This window comes from Mastigoproctus giganteus, chromosome 7, assembly GCF_048544385.1.
Source record: "Mastigoproctus giganteus isolate SK-2022 chromosome 7, ASM4854438v1, whole genome shotgun sequence".
Lineage (NCBI taxonomy): Eukaryota > Metazoa > Arthropoda > Arachnida > Uropygi > Thelyphonidae > Mastigoproctus > Mastigoproctus giganteus.
Genome location: NC_143581.1, coordinates 169254304 through 169275744, shown reverse-complemented (window position 1 = coordinate 169275744; position 21441 = coordinate 169254304). Strand labels below are relative to the sequence as shown.

The 21441-nt window shown below is 39.4% G+C and overlaps 1 protein-coding gene across 3 annotated transcripts in view; it reads right to left on the bottom strand.

Annotated features, from left to right (window-relative positions):
- The window catches only part of IntS14 (integrator complex subunit 14), a 286147-nt gene that overhangs the window by 142256 nt on the left and 122450 nt on the right, over positions 1 to 21441 (bottom strand). The window contains exon 1 of one of the 3 annotated variants that reach the window (XM_090377974.1): positions 7986 to 8240. The exons of 1 other annotated variant lie outside the window; for it this stretch is intronic. The gene's annotated coding sequence lies outside the window, so the exon portion shown is untranslated. Of the gene's footprint in view, positions 1 to 2693; positions 2774 to 7985; positions 8241 to 21441 lie in introns of those variants that run through there. One more of the 3 variants, XM_090377976.1, reaches the window with a different exon arrangement.

Below are 21441 nucleotides of genomic sequence, written 5' to 3'. Positions count from 1 at the left end.
CTTCCATTGACTGGAAATCCTATCCATAGTTTTGCCGATGATAGCACATTGAATTCCACTTTCCATTTTGAGAAACCTTGTCCTGCTCAATCAGCTTCAACTTCTCGAAAATCTGCTACCAATTCCTTAAATGCCGATCTTCAGGTGGGGCAAAGACAATTCTCCAGTGGGGCAAAGACAACTTAGTTGATTTCAACCCGTCTAAAACTCAGTCTTGTCTTATATCTCACAAAAAGGATTCTTCCGCTCCTATGCTTATCTTTAGTGACACTCCGATTTCTAGGCAAAATGATATATCTCTTTTTGGGATTACCCTGATTTCTAATCTCTCTTGGCACAAGCACATTACAAATATTTCTTCCTCTGCATCTAAAAAACTTGGTTTTCTCTTTCGCTCTCGGCGTTACTTTTCATCCAAACAGCTGCTGACTCTGTATAAACCGCAAATCAGCCCTGCAATGGAATATTGTTCCCACATCTGGGGTGGTGCCCCCAAAACCTCTTTCAGGCTTCTTGATTCTATTCAGAAGAGGGCAGTTAGGTTAATTAATGATTCATCTCTAACAGAGTCTCTCCACTCGCCGTCTCACAGACGTAGTGTTTCTGCTGCATGCCTCTTCTACAGATACTTTCATGGGCACTGTTCTTCTGAATTGGCTTCTATAATTATTTCCGCTCTCTCTTTCAAAACAGTTTGAACACATGCTGCCACCATCCAACATCCATTTACTGTTCAACTTCAAACTCACAGAACCAACTTTTTATCTTCCTCGTTTATTCATTCAACTGCCGTTTTCTGGAAAAACCTTCCTTCATAAGTATTTCCTGAAAATTACAGTGTACAGAAGTTGAAGTCTAATGTCAACAAATATCTTCTTTCATCTTCTCAACCTCCAGCCCAAGCATGGTACTAAGTACTATAGGTTCTAATACCTCTCGTGTTTGGGGTTTACATAAAAAATAAAAAAAAAAATAGCTGACAAACAATGAGTATTTTGCATCTACAGTACGCTCACACATAAGGAACTCTGTAAGGAAGGGGAAGACAGAAGTTTACTAAACTCTAACAGGGAGCTAAATAATTTTTTAATAACTGAGTAAAGTGGAGGAGAAATTGTTAAACTTAAAAAAGGCACCTGGGGTGGATGGAATCTATCCAGTTATATTGGAGGAGGCAGCAAGGAAAGTATGCACCCTTAGCCATAATTATGAGAGCAACCTTAGATTCAGGGGAGATCCCAATGGGCTGGAGATTTGCAAATGTATCCTCAATTCACAAAGAGGGTTCAAAGGGTGACACAAATAATTATAGACCTGTTAGTTTAACTTCTGGTGCGAGGAAAATAATGGAGTCACTGGTTAAAGAAGTTATACAGGATCACCTAAACAAGACTGCAGTAATAGTTAAGACACAGCATGGGTTTGTTAAGGGGAAGTCTTGTCTGACCAATTTGATTGGATACTATGATGCAATAACAAAGGAACTGAATGAAAAAAATAATTTAATATCTTACACTTGGATTTCAGGAAAGATTTTGATACTGTTGCACATAAAAGACTGCTATACAAATTGGAGTAGTGTGGCATTAAGGGCAAGTTACTGCTATGGATAAAGAGATGGTTGAGTGGGATAAGACAGACTGGTTATCAGTGGGCACTGCTCTTTGTGGACTATTGTTATTAGTGGAGTCCCCCAGGGTTCATTGCTGGGACCATTGTTGTTTTGTGTATTTATCAATGATATTGATGAAGGTATATCAGGCTTAATGTCCAAGTTTTCAGATGATACAAAGGTTGGCAGGGTTGTTAATGACAGTAAAGACAGTATGCTACTGCAACAGGATCTAGAAAAGTGAAGCAGATGGGCCGAGAAGTGGAAACTGAAGTTTAACATTGACAAATGCAAAGTACTACATATGGGTAGCAGTAACCCAAAAGAAACGTATGAACTGTGTAGTACTACACTGAGGGTAGTGGAGAATGAAAAAGACCTGGGGGGTAATTGTGCAGTCAGGTATAAAGTTCTCTTAACAGTGCAGATGGGCTGCCAGAGTACATCATGGAGTTTTGTCAATGATATATAGGAATTTTTCCAGCAGAGACATGATTATCCCTTTGTATAAAGCAATGGTCAGACCACACCTTCAGTACTGTGTACAGGTCTGGAGGCCTCATTTTAGGAAGGATTTAGAGTTGCTAGAATGAGTACAGAGAAGGGCAACAAGATTGGTGAGAGGAACAAAGGGGTGATCTTACCAATAGAGGCTTCAGTTCTGCAAGTTGTATCATCTGGAGAATAGGCACCTGTGAGGTGATCTGATTGAGGTGTATAAGGCCTTGAATGGTTTGATTGGGCTCAATGCTGATGAGATACTTCCGTGTGCTCAGATTAAGAACCTGAGGGGGGGGGGCATAGATTCAAATTGAGGAAAGACAGTTCTAGAATAGATGTGTGGAAGTTTGCCTTCAGCCAACACGTAGTTGATTGCTGGAACAGATTTCCATCTGTTGTTGTGGAAGTTGATAGCTTAAATAAACTTAAGGCTGAACTAGACAAACATTTGGAATGACCGGATGGGTGAAATGGAAGGCATTTTTTTTGGCTGATGCTGTATAAGCTTGCTTTCTTTCATCATATGCCTCAACTAATGCTAATGTGGTATAACTACTGCCTCATACAATGTGGTAATCACCTCTGTCTCTACTGGAAAAGTTCCTGTATATCACGGAGAGAACTAGATTAGCTGTTGCCTGTCTTCACTGCTTAGAAAAGTTCATGCTAGACTGTACAATTACCCCCAAGTCTCTTTCATTCTCCACCATCTTGAGTGTGGTACCACATAATTATTATGTTATTCTGTGATTACTGCTGCTGATATGCAGTACCTTGCATTTACCAACGTTAAATCTCGATTGGCACTTCTCAGCCCACCTGCCTAATTTATCTAGACCTTGCTGCAGTAGTATGCTTTGATTCTTGTCAATAACCTCACTGCCACCCATTGTATCATCTGCAAACTTAGACAACAAGCTTGATAGGCCTTTATCAATATTGTTAATAAATACTGTAAATGGTAAGGGCCTCCAGCACTGAACCCTCAGGGACTCTACCAATAACATTAATCCAAGAAGAACAGTGTCCATTTATAACTACCCTCTATCATCTGCTACTCAGCTATAACATTAATTTCTTCATCCATCTATACAAATCTTTTGTGCAGAACAGTGTCAAAAGCTTTATTGAAATCTAAATATATGTCAAAATTAATATTTGCATCCAGTCCATGTGTTACTATGTTATAGTAGTTAATCAGATTGGTCATACAGGAATCCCCAACCAACAAACCCATGATATGATTTCCGTATAATTCCATTCCTGTTAAGATAATCTTGCAATACTTCTTTCCACTGACTCCACTATTTTCCCTCAAATAGAAAACAAGTTTAGAGGTTTATAATTGCTCACAATGCACTCTGATTCCACCTCTGTGAATAGGAGATACATTTGCAAATCTCCAATCTATAGGAAACTACACTGAATCCAAGGATGCTCTCATAATTATGGCCAAGGGTTTGCTTACTTCGTTGCTGCTTCTTTTAATATAAATGGATAGATCCCATCAGTCGCAGGTGCCTTATTTACTTTTATATTCAGCAATTTCTCTTCCACTTTCTTCTCAGTTATAAAAAAAAAAATCATTTAGCTCCCAATTATAACTTAGTGTACTTCTGATGCTCCCATCCCTAAAAACTTCTTTGAACACAAAAAAAGTACATGCAAAATATTTATTTAGTCAGCAACTCGATCATCAATAATTAGTTATGCCATTCATATCTAGTGGGTCAATGCTGTTTGTCGTCTTCCTCCTAGTTATTAACATAAGCAAAGAATTCTTTGCTACTTTTCTTTTCATTCTTAGCCAAGAACTTCTCATAATCCACCTTAGCTTGCTTAACCCCACTTAGTGACCTGATTGCAACTAGTTTGTGAATTGCTCTAAGATTCCATGTCTCCTGATAATTTATAATCATCCTATGCATTTTTATTTCTCTGCCACTACTTTCATCAATTGCTGATACTGTCAGATTGCTGTTTACACTATACACATCACAAAATCATTTTAATCTACTGTGCATCAGAATCATTATAAGTAGGTTTTAAATCTTCTGTATTGCCTGATAATTTATATGAATCCTATGCATTTTTCTTCTCTGCCATGGGTCTCAAGTTCGTCTGACTTTAGGTTAAAGCCTTGAACTGCATTTCTTAGTCAGCATTAAAAGCCTAGCAGCTTATATAATTATTTCCTTAAATGCTTCCCATTTAGAATTTGCTGTTGGTATCATAATCAGTTGGTTCCTTGGACAGAATTTAAATACTCAGATCATTACAGTCACCTTTATGGAAGCAAAATCGCTTCCCTTTACTCTTAATGGTAGCTACATCTTTAAATAAATCCCGTATCTGTACACTGTGATCACTGCCACTTAATGGTTGTTTTATGTGCAGATTCTTGATGAACTGCTGATAATCAGATCAATACTACTGCTCTCTTGTTACCTCTCTAACATGCTTCTGGAGAAAACAATCATCCAATATCCACTAGTCTTGCTAGGGTGTGAGTCAACAACCCACAAGTTCCAGTCAATATATGGAAAGTTAAAATACATCATTATAAGACATTCTGATTTACCAGACCACTCTATTTCTCTGTTCATCACAGTCATTAGACTTATAACACATCCTTACTCTCATTTTTGTATTCCCAGTACTTATGTCACACCAAAACTGACTCAACGTACATTACAATGGCCACCCATGTCAACTGGAATCATTGCCATAGATTTAATATGCTTCTTAACTGAGAGCATAACCCCTCCCCTCCCCTGCCCCCCTGTCTATTCACACTGTACTCTCCATATTCAAATTCTACCTCCCTTATATCTTGAGTGACATCTCTGATATCCACACAACATCTGCATTTTATGACTTAACCAGCACTTCAAATTTATTTTATAAGCTCCAGGCACTGGTGTACATGCAAGTATATATAGTGCTATTGTAAGTACAGCCGTGCCAAGCCATTTTAGTTCCTGAGGCAAGAATGAAAAATTACACCCTGCTGTTAATGATGGCAATGTTGATAATTATTTAATCTTTCTTTTGGTGCCTCTTTCAGCTTTTCACGTGAGGCAAGAGCTTCATTTGTCTCATCCTCGGCATGGCTCTGATTGTAAGTACTAATGTTTTCTCCAAAATGTTGAAAACCAAAATTTTATATTAGTTTAAAAAGGAAGTCTGAATTCCAATTTGCTTTTCAGCACTTTTCAAACGTTCCATTTGATCAATGACCTGCAGTATGGATTCTGTCAGTGTCAATCTACTGGTGATACACTGGCTTATGTCATCCATCTATGGACAAACTCAATGGAAAAGTTTGGGGGAACTCAAAGAAGTTGCCCTTAACATTTCAAAGGCTTTTAATCATATTTGGCATAAAGGTATTCTAAATAAGCTTCCATCTTGTGGTCTGCCAACTGATTTTTGTAATTGAGTATTCAGTTTTCTCCTTGAAAGCTCACTGCAGGTGATGATAGATGGTCATATCCTCTTATATATTAATGTACTTCTTCAATGGTGCCTCCGTAGCCAGGTGGGAAGGAGCAGCAGTGCATAGCGCACGCTTCTTGATTAGACTGGGGTTCGAGCCCGTCACCACCAAATACGGAGGATGCGGAAAGGTCAGGGAATGACCACCGCATATCGCAGAGCAATATGGCCTTAGTTGCTAATGCTCCTAAAAAAAAAACCAAATAACAAATAACTTCTTCAATGAACAGAAATCCTATCTGTAGTTTTGCTGATGATAGCACACTGCATTCCACCTTGCCCAGCACAAACAGTTTCAACTTCTCGAATATCCACTACGATTTCATAAATGCTGATCTCCAGGTAATTCTCTAGTAGGCAAAAGTAATTTAGCTGATTTCAATCCTAAAACTCAATCATTCTTACATCTCGCAAAAAGGATTCTTTTGCTCCTATACCAACCTTTGATAACACACTGATTTCTAGAAAATATCACATTATCTCTATAATGGATTATCCTGACTTATAATCTCCCTTGTTATAAGCACTTCACAAATATTACTTCCTCTACATCTAAAAAACTCAGTTCTCTTTTGCTCTTGGTGTTACTTTTCTTCCAAACAGCAGTTCGATCTGCACAAATCATAAATCCACCTACCATGGAATATTATTCCCACATCTGGGGCCGTGCCTCCAAAGCCTCTCTCAGGCTTCTAAATTCCATTGAAAAGAGGGCAGTTAGGTTAATTAATAACTTGTCTCTAACAGTCTCTCCACTCTCTATCTCAGATATTCTCTATCAACAGACATTCTGTTTCTGCTGCTTGTGTTTTCTGAAGATACTTTCCATGGACATTGTTTTTCTAAATTTACTTCTATAATTCCTGTTCTCTCTTCCAAAACAGTCCAAACATGTGCCGCAACCAGTCAGCATCCTTTTACTGTCCAACTTCAAGCTCACAGAACCAACTTTTCTTCTTTCTTATTTATTTATTCCCTTGACTTCTGTTTTCTTGAATAAGCTCCCTTCATACGCATTTCTGATTTCAATCTACAGAAATTCAAGTCTAATGTCAACAAGTATCTTCTTTCATCCTGTGGTTGCTTTTTATCCTTAACGTTATTATGTAATGTATGATATTAATATTCATAGAGCTTTTGGTATCAATGATGTTGCATAAATATAGTATTGCATAACTAGTAGTATAGTGCATAGTAGTGGAATTGATGGTTTTTAATGGTGGCAAACAAGTAGCGCATAGGCTCTAATCACGTAGGTTGGCATCTGACCTCTTCAGTATATGGTATCAGTTTTAGTTAGTGTGTTTATTCCCTCCTTGCAGCTGTTTTAAAAATTAGGAACTCTTTTTTTCTGATTTCAAAACAGTGGTGGGGGGTTCACTCTAATGCTATAAGAAAATTTATTAGTTGCCAACCTCACAAATAGTTGCCACTGGATCACAATATAACCCCAGGGGCTCACATCTGGTGAGTATGGGCTTGGCACACCCAGGGTCCTGAGCTGGATATCATCATTTTTCTCTATCTTGGTGATGCCCCTGTACTTCTCTCTCTCTCTTTCTCTGGGCAACTTGGAATTTTTTTTTAGCTGGTGCAGCATAAGCCTCGGGCTTCCTTGCGCTATATGGCTAGTAATAATAATATCTGGGTTTCTTTTCTTGTCTGAATATTCTATATACTTAACTCTATTTGTTTAGAATTTCTGCCTGCATTCACTTCTCTTTCAATGCAGACTCTCATTTTGAACAGGAGTCTCATTTGGATTGCAATTTTATATCTAGCATTTTCGGCTACTCATTTGCCTTTAATTTGCTTAAAAATTTCATTCACTCCTTCAGCAGTCATCTATTGTAAACCCGAAATTCTTATCAGTTTCAGAATGAATTCCACTGAAGGTTTCTATTTTCCGATTTTGCTACTGCAACTGATGCTGTCTTCAGTCTTTGATTTGAAGTGGGCAGTTGGGGCTTACTGTTTGGGAAAATTAAACGGTCAGTTGGATGAGCGCCTCTGTGAGTGAGGAGTGTTTTTGTGTGTGTGTGAGCGCGCGCGCGCTGCTGGCGCGGCAAAACCAAGGGCCGAATGGCAAATAAACACCTCCTCTACAGGTTTCATGTTCTTTGTTGCCGTAAATAACGGCAACAAAGCGACTCGAAAGTTTGTAATTTATTCTCGAATGCATCTTCACTAATACCTGAACCCAAATATAAATAAAAACCAATACAAACATAATAGAAGTTGTCATTCCTCCATATATTGGTTGAACGTGGTGCCATCTAACGCAAGATGATGGAACCGTAAAATATATTCATGTCTTCAAAAGTTTACCAAGACGTTTCATACCATATTGTAAATATTCCTGCGTATTACTCACCGGTCGTTAGTCTCACTGGCGGAAGTTCCTTGAATATCAGGGGTAGCCTAAATGCCACTTATTTCGTATGCTGACAATATACATCGTATGTATTTTTTCAGACACATACGAGCCACCAAAACGTTAACGTATGTTACAAATGAGTACTTGAATTTCAACCCAGTGAGACAGTGAAGTCGAACCTTACAAGTATTAATCCCAATGCATTAAAAAATAACTTTATTTCCAGATAACAAAATTGAGCATTATAAACATTATTTCAGACTTCACATGGAAATAATTACACCTAAGCGCCATCTACAGCAGAGCTAAACTAGTGTCTATATTCTGTGTAACAGGTATTCTCCTGATTGGGCAGGAAACGAGTCGATCGATGACCATCCGCAATGCTGTTACATGAAAGTTGTAGCACACAGAGTTAACTTTTGATGCACTGCTGAGGTTATTTACCCAGGCATGTTTTCTGGGAAGTGACTGCTTAAAAAATTTAGTTATAGGTATAGTCGAATTATAGCCTAGGTCAGCAATGGATAACCGTGCCCAGAGTGGCACGCATAGGAAAAGAACGTAAACCTTCGGTTTATGAATTTCCGAAATAAAAGAAAGCGTCCACCAAACCAGACTTTTCGTCTGTAGGAGAGGAGGTGACGTTAAGTTCCTCAGTCTGAGGATAACTATTTTAACTGATAGTATATTTACTATCGGTTAAAATAATTAAAAATAAAGCAAATTTAAGTTGTAGCCAACAAGATGGCTTGCCTTGTTTTCGTATACAGTGTCCCATAATCGGATTGAAAAATCGAAATACTCTATTATGAAACATTTTCATTCTATTTTACAACCATTTAAGTAATTTGTTCAAATACCTGCAATTACACTGTTGAAATACCAGTAACTATACTCTACATATAGTTGCCAGGATGTTTTGAAAAAAAAAAAAATATATATATATATATATATTAAACATTGCTTAAATTCATCAGAAATACTCAAATTTACATGCTTGCTTTTTTTTTTTTTTAGCCTTAGCATTAGTAGAGGCATGTGATGTAAGATAGCAAGTTTATACAGTATCAGCCAAAAGAAAAAAAAAAAAAAAACTCATTTCACCTACCCATTCACTCCAAAAGTTTGTCCAGTTCTTCCTTGAGTTTTTTTAAGCTATCAACTTCCATAATGACAGATGGAAGTTTGTTCCAATAATCAACTACCCACTGGCTAAATGCAGATTTCCGCACACATGTTCTACAACTGCCTTTCCTCAATTTGAATTTATGCCTCCTCAGGTTCGTAATCCGAGCAAGAGGAATAGTCACATCAGCATTGAACCTGCTCAAATTATTCAAGGCCTTATACACCTCATTGAGATCACCCTACATCCTTCCTAAAATGATGCCTCCAGTACTGTACCTTGAGTACTGAATCCAGTACTCAAGGTACAGTACAGAATGGGTTGAGAACATTGATAGGTCTTCAAATGGATTTAGATCAGTTGAATTTGGAGGCCAATCAAGTTGGGTGATATCTTCATTGTGTTTCTTCTAACCGCTTGTGCATAATACGCCATATTATCGAACCCACACAAGATCCCTTTTCTGTGCAGTAAAACATGCAACGTGGCATGGTGCACATGGTCTCCTAAGAGCTGCCAGTAAAAAAACAAAAAAAAAAAAATAAATAAATTATCATATTAGGCCACCCGAATATATTTTATTCTTTTGCCATCATTAACTGTCATCGTTCCGCTATTCCACGGGTCGACGTATGAAGGCTCGCGAACCATGCACTATCCACGTACTTCTCTCCGTCGTTGATTTCACTCAAGTTTCCTCCTCACTTAATGACATCAGACTTTATCATGTCCTGCCACCTCATTCTTGGTCATTTGTCCCTTAATTGTAAATCAAGCATTCTTCTTGTCAAACGCTTCTCGTTCATCCTCTTGACATGTGCAAAGCATTTCAAACTGGACCTTTCAATCCTATTCTGGAGTTTTTCAACATGAATTCTCTCCCTAATCACATAATTTCTGATTTTGTTGCATCTTGTCTTTCTGGATATGCTCCTCACAAATCTCATTTCTGCTCCCTGCCTTCTACTTTCATCCTTATTCTTCATAGTCCAAGTTTCATCTGCCATGCACTGTGGATTATGTCTGTAAATTGCCTGTGTTCTATGGTCGATTTGCCTGTTTTGCTGGACAAAAAACCACCCGAGTTGTCGGAAAAAAACCCTTGCTATCTACGCCTGAGACCGACTAACTTAGCCATGGAGTGAAAAAAGCCCACTAAAGTTCCTCGCGTCATTGGTGAAATTCGAACCCGGGATTTTCCACCCGGTGTGGGGAGGACGGTGACGATACCGCTGTACTATCTGCGCAGACTCCCAACTGAGACAGGTAACTAGGAACGAGGCCTGAAAGATCATTCTCTCTGGTTACAGTATACTATAATTGTGTCTCTTTACCTATCATTGTTTATGGCGCTAGTGCGTGGGGGCATAGGGAAAACAATCTGCAATTATGAACAGCTACTGCACGCCGAGCGTTCTGCCCTCCTGATGGTGTCACGGGCGTGTAGAATCACTTCTACTATTACTTTGCAGGTGTTATTGGGAAAATTGCCTGTGCACTATGAAATACAATACACGTACTGTTTTTGATATATCACCTGAAGAATCTATACCTGTTACTTTGGATGATGTACAACTGGACCTAGATGCTCCTTTAACATCTGAGAAGAGAAGGCTTCGTTCTATTTAAATGGCAAAGGGACTGGTCAGCTTCGCAACTTGGCGTCGTGACCAGTGAGTTTTTACCATCCTTGAAGGAGTTTAGGAAGAGAGAATCTTTGTGGTTTGCGCCTGGATTGTATGGTACATTTTTTCTCACTCCACACGGGAGTTTTAACAGCAATTTATTTAAATTAGGATTGTCTCCTACTCATTTGTCTTTTTGGACACCAAGCTGCATGCCCTGGATCTCCCCAATTCTCTTCTCTGCACATGCGGTGAAAATGAAGACTGGATTCACCTCATGTATAATTGCCCTCTTTATGATTTACCCAGAAGTCTCCTAATTGGTGGAACAGGACCAGGGTACGTCTGCCAGGGGCAAAGGTTGATGACGTTGTAGAGCGAATATCACCTTTTAAGGGCACAAAAGGTGATATAGTTGTACACGTTGGCACTAATGATATTAAGAGTAGGAGACCGGCAGAATTACTTAAAAAGTACAGTTCACTGTTGAACAAAAGCCGAGAATTAGGGTTGAATTTGAAAGTGTCTGTAATTCTGCCCAGACACGATAGGAGGGAGTATATCATGAGAGCCTGGTCGATCAATTCGGCCCTGGAAAGATTGTGCAAGGCTCAAGGGGTAGACTTTTTTTCAGCTTGGACTGTACTTGTTAACAGGAGAGATTGCTTCTACAGGGATGGGATACACTTAAATAGAAAGGGTGCAAGAATATTTGCTGATGCTATCGAGGCAGTGTTGGGTGGGTCGGAAAACTGCTAGCTTGGGGGGGTTGGGTGGGTCGGAAAACTGCTAGCTTGGGGGGAGACAAAGACCAATAGATTGACAGTAGCCACTGGCAGAGGTGAAAGAGATTCTTGCACTGCTTCTATTAGAATGAGCAGAAGCCTGAAAAACAAGATGCATGGTATTTCAGAGACTGCTGGGAGCCATTGCGGTACAAGTAAACACATGGGTTGTGTTTGGGTAGCTAAGAATAGAAACAGGTGCAGGTATACTTGCGTGTACACCAATGCTAGGAGTTTAGTAAATAAATTTGATGAATTTGAGGTATTGCTCAAAACATCAAAGGCAGATATTGTTGGGATATCAGAGACGTGGTGTCACACAGATATAAGGGATGCAGAACTGGAATTTGGGGAGTACAACGTCTACAGAAAGGGTAGACAGGATAGGAAGGGGGGGAGGGGTTATCTTATTAGTTAAGAAACACATAAAAACCAAGGAAGTGAAGCCAGTCGACATCGCTGGACAGTGCAGTGTTGAGTCAGTTTGGTGTGACATAAACATTGGGAGATCAAAATTGAGAGTAGGAGTGTGCTATAGGCCTAATGATTCTGATGAGTATAATAAGAAACTTTACAGGGAAATAGAGTGGGCCAGTAAATCAGAGAGTCTTATAATGGGAGATTTTAATTTCCCATATATTGACTGGAATTTGGGGGCTGGTCACTCACACACTAGCAGGGCTTTTGAGGATTTATTGGATGATTTTTTCCTACATCAGCATGTTCGGGAGGCAACTAGAGGGAGTAATACTCTTGATTTGATTATCAGCAGTGATTCTTCATGCATTAAGAATCTGCAGATAAATGAACCACTAGGTGGCAGTGATCACAGTGTGCTGAAGTGGGATTTACTCAAAGAGGTAACTACCATTAGGGGTAAAGGGAAGGGTTATTGCTTCCGTAAAGGCGACTACGATGGACTGAGACAGTATTTAAATTCTATACAGTGGGACCAACTGATGATGTTACCAACAGCAAATTCAAAATGGGAAGCATTCAAAGAACTTATCTTGGAAGCTACTAGGCTTTACATACCAACTAAGAAATATTGTTCAAGGTTTAGGCCAAAATGGATATCAGATGAATTAATGAGGCATATGGCAGAGAAGAAAAATGCATGGGATACTTACAAATTAACACATGACACAGAAGCCTACGATAGATACAAGTTGATATGCAACCAAGTTACAAAGGAGGTTAGGCAGTCGAAGGCAGATTACGAGAAATCCTTGGCAAGGGATGCGAAGAAAAACAGCAAAGAGTTCTTTACTTATATAAACTCTAGAAGGAAAGGGATGAATCAGATTGGTCCACTTGATATCGATGGGTCAACTGTTGATGATCCTGCTCAGGTAGCTAACAAACTAAATGAATATTTTGCATCGACATTCACACATGAGGAGTTATTCAGCGAGGGGAATGCCAGAGGTGTATTCAACTCTAGCAGTAAGCTACAGAATCTTGAAATAACTGGGAGTAAAGTGGAGGAGAAATTGTTGAAGATAAACACAAGAAAGGCACCTGGGGTGGAAGGGATCTATCCATTTATATTAAAGGAGGCAGCAAAGGAAGTAAGCAAACCCTTAGCCATAATTATGAGAGCTTCCTTGGACTGGAAGGTACCCATAGACTGGAAATGTGCAAATGTGACCCCATTCCACAAAGGAGGATCAAAGGCTGACACAAGTAATTATAGACCTGTGAGCTTAACTTCTGTTCCAGGAAAATTAATGGAGGCTCTGGTTAAAGAAGCACTGCAGGATCATTAATTAGACAAGACTTCAGTTATAGCTCGGACACAGCATGGTTTTGTTAAGGGGAAGTCTTGCTTGACCAATTTGATTGGATACTATGATGCAGTCACAAAAGAACTGGATGCAGGGAATAGCTTTGATATTATATATTTGGATCTTAGAAAGGCTTTTGATACTGTTGCACATGGAAGACTGCTATACAATTTGGAGCAGTGTGACATTGGAGGCAAATTGCTGCTATGGATAATGGGGTGGTTGAGGGGGAGAAAACAGAGAGTGGTAATCAATGGACACTGCTCATCGTGGACTAATGTTATTAGTGGAGTCCCTCAGGGCTCAGTGTTGGGTCCATTATTGTTTTCTCTATTTATAAATGATATTGATAATGGTATATCAAGCTTAATGTCCAAGTTTGCAGACGATACAAAGGTTGGCAGGGTTGTCAAGGACACTACTGACACTATGCTGCTGCAACAGGATCTGGAATGGTTGAGCAGATGGGCTGAGAGGTGGCAAATGAAGTTTAACATTGACAAATGTAAAGTACTACACATGGGAAACAGCAACCCCAGAGCAACGTATCAACTCTGTGGTACTACACTGACAGTGGTAGAGAATGAAAGGGACTTGGGGGTGGTTGTGCAGGCAGATATGAAGTTCTCTGAGCAGTGCAGACGGGCTGCAAGTGTAGCTCATGGAGTATTGTCAATGATATACAGGAATTTTTCCAGCAGGGATAAGGAGGTGATTATTCCCTTGTATAAGGCAATGGTTAGGCCACAACTAGAGTACTGTATACAGGTCTGGAGGCCTCATTTCAAGAAGGATGTAGAGCTGCTGGAACGAGTACAGAGAAGGGCAACAAGATTAGTGAATGGAACAAAGGGGTGCTCTTACGAAGAAAGGCTTAAGTTTTGCAAATTACAGTGTATGGAAACTAGGCACAGCGAGGTGATCTGATAGAGGTGTATAAAGCCTTGAACGGTTTGAGCATGCTCAATGCTGATGGGATTCTTCCTCTAGCTCAGAATAATCACCTGAGAGGGCATAAATTCAAATTGAGGAAAGACAGATGTAGGATAGACGTGCGGAAATTTGCCTTTAGCCAGCGGGTGGTTGGTTGGTGGAACAGACTTCCATCCCTTGTCGTGGAGGTTGATAGCCTAAATAAGTTTAAGGCTCAGCTGGACAGGTATTTTGAACGAACAGAGGGGTGAAGTGGAAGTGGGTTTTTTTTTTTTTTTTGGCTGATGCTGCATAAGCTTGCTTTCTTGCATCAAATGCCTCTACTAATGCTAATGCTAATGCTAATTACCAGAACTGGAAATATACCCAGTGGGCAGGAACATCTCTACCTAATTGATGAAACCAACTATAAAGCCTTCACTACTTTTGCCCAGATTGTATTTGAAATGCGTCAAATTCACCTACAGCAAACTCTTCAGCGCACCCCCATCTTATAATGAACCGAAAACTCAATTCACAGAACATATCCTGAATGGAATCAAAGAAAACACCAACAGGATATTAATCTTTATCTTGACCTAACAGGAATTTCTCGACGTTCACAAAGGAAGCTATCTGACAAACCCACCAACCCAAAAAAGGACTTTTCTACAAGAGACACAAGAACTCCAAGCAATCCTTGAGCTTCATGAATCCATATGCCTCCTGTCATCCCCTAAGAGAAGATTATCCATGTCCTCTACCCAGTGTGGGACACTGCTCATTACCTACAAGTCACCCTTGGCCAAAGAAGATTAAATTGCTGACACTGGGCTCTTTCCCAATGTGGGACCCACTCACTTGCTGGCACCTGTTCTCTTCAAGGTGTAGGACAATACTGATTTTCCTACTTGTGTAGGAACTCACATAAATACTCCTCCGGGAGTGGGACTGGCATTTGACTTATCAAATGAAGGGTCATGCTATTAGGCAACCTGACGTTGTAGGTCACTTGACCTCACGAAGAAGAGAAAAGCGCACCCTACCTTCATGAGGTAGGGTGGGCTCCCCCCAAAGGGGGAGCCCACCCTACCTCATGAAGGCTAAGCGACTAGATGAACAACATAATCCGCACTAAACAAACATGAACATACACTAACATATGCTATCTGGCCTTGACAGTACTGTCTTACTTCACAAGAGATTCAAATGCGAAGTTGGGCGAAAGCACCGGTGCCGCCTGTCAAAAAACACTATGTCACTATGTCTTTTTGGACAGGAAGAGAATATTAACCACATTGTTTTCGACTGTCAATGTCACTAAGACTACAGGCGTGAACTCCAGCTTGTTTCAGATACCTTTACAATGAAAAATAAGCTTCGCTTATCCAATCTCAAGCAGCATTTATAGTACTGAACACGTTTGTCTCACGTGCTTTTAAAAGAAGAGAAGAACTTGGACTAACTAATTTGGTACAGTCTTATCTGGAGTTGATAATGATTGGATACTCATTGTAATGAAATATACCTGCTGGACACTGGTCTCTTTACTTAATACTTACTTTTTCTATTTCTCTGTTACTTCAACAAATTGATATACAATATATTATGCTTTACTATTCATATAGACTCTGTTTGGACTTTCATCAGGTTTTCAATATCTGTGCTCCTTGGGCTGATTTTCAGTCTTATATAACTTGATGGAAGATGACTACCAAACCGACCCTAACATTTGGTGTCCATGAGGATGAGTATTAAAATTATCTTTTGGTGGGCTAGTGGTGCCACCTTATCTTTGGGCTACTTCAAATTTATTTGACCTTCAATAGCCTCAAAAATATGGATTGGGCTGGTTGATTAGCCTAATGAAGTTAAAAGTTCATATCGTGGCCAATTTTAATCCAAAACTTCCAAGAAAAATATTAAAATTCGATCGTCTAAATTCCTTCTATATTGAATGTAATTGGATTTGGAACATCAAGATAAGCCTTAAGACGTATAACTGTTTCTGCCTTTTTTTATGGACTGCTGTACATCAGGCTTCAGTGATGAAATTTGACTTACTTTTATTGGGAGTAGTGCTGTTCAGTTGTGACATTCTGTGCTGACACTGGTTGTATATAGTGTACTTACTGCTGAATAAGGTAATAAGTCCCTATTCATTTGGTTCTATTGATAGGGTGAATTTTCTGTCCACAGGTGTTTTACTTGCTCCTAATGATGATGATGACGGGAATGTCTTTGGGAAGCCATTTTAAATGCTGATCCCTTGATAGGGTGAGTTATCTTCATAAGATTTCTATGTATTATGATTTGACTTCCTTCTGTTTTTACTTTCTTGTTCTTATAATTCCTTCCTTTAAATTGGATTCTCCTGGGCCTTTGTTCTGGAAGTGTCCAGCAAGAGATAATAGATCCTGGCATGTCTCCAGGCGCTGATCACACAACACAACAACAGAACACTACACAAAACATTACATTCACATAACCGGATATGGCGCAAGCCTCAACACAAGATGTATAAATGCGGCTAATGGGGGGAACCCTGGGGTACACAACAACACCACTTGAATACTTGAAGCTATTTGGTAACAGTCTCTTTGACTGCTTGCCAAAGTCCAGTTTAGTCTCCTTATTTTGGGCAGAGAATTACCAATGTTTCTTCTTTCCTTTATAATGCCTTTACTTTCTGAGCAGGATTGCTAATATCATTACATAGGACTGGGAGCACAGTTATATTTCTTTTCCCTGTCCAATTTCGGCCTGCATATGCCGCTTTCCTTTTATTACCTCATTTTCGACGTGGAGGTCAGTTAATGTTCTTTCTAATTTCATCCAGTAAATAATTATCTTGACCTTGACAGCAGCGATGTGATTGAGCTGCCATGAACTCCTTCAGTTCCAACTTCAAGTGCAGTGTAGGGCTTAGTTACAGTTTATTTGCCATTTTTTAGAGCCCTTGTCTCTTGTGTTTGTTCCTCAGGCTGTTATTCTTGTTGTTCATTTTCCTTTGGTTGTAGGGACGGTATGCGTAGTCGCGTGGATTTCCTGAGCATCTTTATGCGCCTTTTTATAACGTGGCTGAGTTAGTCGGCCTCGTGTGAGGGTGGCATGATTTTTTCCTTTCGAATATTCGGTTTTTTCGTCAAGCAAACAGAAAATCGACCGCAGGACCCACTCAATTTACAGACAGTATATACGAAACAACATGGCCTTAGTCGCCGATGCCCCAACGTACAACAACAACAACCTTCCAGTGCATCATCTTGGATGCCGGCACTGGCCACTCCTCATAGTCGTCTTCATTAGTTTGTTGATACCTCGTGCGATTTGCGCGTCTGAACACAATTTATGATTCCAGAATTTCATTAGAATCAATCATTTTAATAAATGAGGCAGAAGTAGGTGTTTAATATTTGTGGTAATCACGATCAGTTTGTTCACAGAAAAACAAATCCGCGGATATATTACACTGCGGTGTAACTTTCTCAGTTCCACAATTATTTGCTGTTAAATTAATAGGGAGGTGGAAGTGGGGGATGGACTGGACATGTGGACGTGTGTTGTGTCTTGTGTACGGCGGCACCTAAACGTTAGTTCACCTCTGCCAGGGTACACTGTGAAGAGTACAGAACCCTGTTAAATGGCCAGATATGAGTATAGTGTTATGTCTACGAAGTCGTCTGCGCGTGTAGCACAGTGGAATCGTCACCGTCCTCCCCACGCTGGGTGGAAAAGGTCCGAGCTCAAATCCCGTCGATGACGCATGAAACTTTAGTGGGCTTTTTTCACTCCGTGGCTGAGTTAGTCTGTCTCAGGCGTAGATAGCAAGGTTTTTCCCACAACAAACAGGGAAATCGACCAGAGAACAACTCAATTTTACAGACAAAATAAATATGGATAGATTTAATCATTTGTAGGGAACCCTTAATATCATAATTTTAATAAAAAACGTGTCTGCGAAGTGTGTGCTTTGTTCTGTTGGTTTGTTGTTTCTGGCCACTTAGCTACTAGGGAGCAGCGATCACTGGGATGGCTGCTCCATAGTACCAGCGCACGCCACGAGGAGGCAGGCCACAACAATACCCATATTGTCAAACGAGAGTGACAGGTTGGAATCCCACATCTACTGGAGGAAAAATCAATTCCAGTGGATACCAACAGATCCCATACCACTGGAAGCTCAAACTGGTGATACCTGCAAAACAAAACAAAAAAAAAAGTAAATAAATAAATAAAAGTAATAAAATAAAGTAATAAATACATAGAAATTTAAAAAAAAAAATTTAACTGACAAAAAAAAAAAAAAAAGTCATCAGGAATACTAAAAAGAGCAGTAAGTACAGAACAACAGATTTATTCAGCAGTTGTCATGTAGCCTAGTCAGTGGTTTGTAATCAGCAGTCTAGTCGTTGGAGAAATCTGGAGACAAAGGGGATGGACTGTACATTGGGCATTAGCTAGCATAGGTTATGGCAGTCGATGGCCGTCACATTTGTACACGTGTACCTGTGAACTATATGTAAACTAAACTATTATGTTTAGGCCACCCAAATAAGTAAATTCATCTGCCGTGCTGTGTGTCTCATGTCTGTTAATTGCGTGTGTTCTATGGTCGATTTGTCTGTTTTGCTGGACAAAAACTCCCAGTTATTGGGGAAAAAAACCTGCTATCTACTCCTGAGACCGACTAACTCGGCCACGGAGTGAGTACACGTGTAACAAAAAAAAAAAAAAAACAAAAAACAAAAAACAAACTATTATTTTTAGGCCACCCGAATAATTAAATTCGTCTGCCGTGCTGTGTTTCATATGTCTGTTAACTGCGTGTGTTCTATGGTCGATTTGTCTGTTTTGCTGGACGAAAAACCACAGATTTTGTGGGAAAAAACCTTGCTATCTATGCCTGAGACCGACCAACTCAGCCACGGAGTGAAAAAAGCCCATTAAAGTTCCTCGCGTCATCGACGGGATTCAACCCGGGCCTTTTCCACCCGGTGTGGGGAGGATGGTGATGATACCACTGTGCTACCCACGCAGACAAGTACACATGTGCCGTCACATTTACATTTGACGGCCACACAAGAAACGGCGCCTTGCATGGGATGTCAGCAACAGCACCGACCTGTGGAAATCTGTCACCTGGTCTAATGAATTCCGTTTCCAACTCTGTCATGCTGATGAGTGTATTCTCATTTGGAGAAAGCAACATGAGGTCTTGGCATCTGGATTCATTGTTCATGTTCGGCTAGCTAAAAGTGGTGGAGTTATGGTTTGGCGACTGTTTTTGTGGCGTGCCCTGGGTTCTCTGACTACCGTTAATCAATGGCTCGAAGGGAACACTTGCCTTTCTATCTTCGCCATCCAAGTACACCTCTTCATGATGAGAAAGCATATCAAGACATCCCTGGCGTCTATCAACAAGACAACGCCGTTGCCACAAGACTCTGTAGGTTGTTAACTGGTTTCAGGAACATAACAACGAAATCTCAATCCTCCCATGGCCGTCCAACTTAGACGATTTCAATCCAATTGGGCATGTTTGGGACCTACAGAAAAGGAATTCGATGCTAGCAATGTGCGAGCATTAGCGGATATACTGTGCAACGCATGGGTAGCACTGCTTCGAGACAGCCTACAACACCTTGCTGCAGACTGTCTTGAGGTGTTGCTAATACAAAGCCAACTCACTGTATAGATTTCATTATCAATCTATTGTTAACCCATAATAATAGAGCTCATTATTTTAGAATTTCTACGCTGTTTGCACTCTTTCTCTGTTTTGATTACTTTATTTTTGAAAGTTCCTCGAGATCAAATTTTTCTGGTCTCTGTAAAAATCGGTTTTTCTAAACACAAAAGATAGAGTTCAATGGTGATTACATCCTCTCTTCAGTTAAAAAAAAAAAAAACAAAAAAAAAAAACCTTTGTCTAATATAATTCCACTTTTCGAGACAGGATGAAAGAATTCTGATGGTTACAAGCGTGCAATTTGTGTAATATTAATCCTATAACGACTAATATATTATAAGTAAAATATCTTTTTCATTATTATTGATGATTTGCTGGAGTTGCGAGCTGAAGAAGAATGTTAACTGTGAATAATAGAAAAAGTTACTATTGAAAAATTGTAGGCTGAGCCACTGAAGAACTTTTCTCGTTAACAATTTACGTTGTTGTTGAGAGAGAGAGAGAGAGAGAGAGAGAGAGAGAGAGAGAGAGAGAGAGAGAGAGAGAACTGGCCGTGTTGGTTTATTAGTGATGCTTCTGTGAGCATGGTGGTTGGCGTCTAGCACATGTAATATTTTACAGAGGACATTGTTTGTAAGAATATTCTGGTGCTCTTCACATTCATCTGCCTGCGATAATAAAATAAGCCCATTAACTGAAAGCAGGGAACAGAGCATAATTGTGTAGACGCGCTAATGGCATTTACTTTTCAAAATAAATAAATAATAGTTATTTGCAGTTTTACTATAATTGTTTTAAAAAATAAGGAATTATTCTTCGAATTTCTAGGTGCTATACTGCTGTATTTCATTAGCGATACCTTCAGAAGCTTCTTGGCTATATTTAATATTTAATTATATCAGATTACCTGCCGTCTTTGGTATACTATATATTATTTCTCTTTCTTTTCAGTTCCCACCCCTTCTCTCTCTCTCTCTCTCTTTGAATTGATTATCCAGCTAGCTTTTATGTTCTTAACTTAAACAACAGCCAACATAATGTATACTTTTTTTTCCCCCTGAAGATATTGGGGAACGTCACAATAGGAAAATTTAATATAATAGCATTATTATTCAAAACCATCGTAGGAGGATTCAGTACAGTAACGAACCTTAATGTTAGCAGTAGCTGGATGGAGTTACAGGGGAACAGATCACTATAGTCAGGCCAGAGTAGGATCCGTTATGCATTACCAGTTGAAATCAATGATTTCAACTGGCAGTGCCAAAATAAACAAAAAAATAAAAAAACATTAAAAAAAATTAAAAAAAATAATAAATAAAAGTAAAAATAAAAAAGTAAAAAAAAAATATATATATATATATATATATATATTTCTTTCTTTAGAACGGTGCATTTCCACAATATTTGAATCTGGTAGAGGTCTGCCTAATCGTTTAATTTCTAGTTTTCTATCGTATGACAGCGATAAAACGTTTTTTTTTTTTCATATTCATTGATATAAATTACTTATCATATTCTTT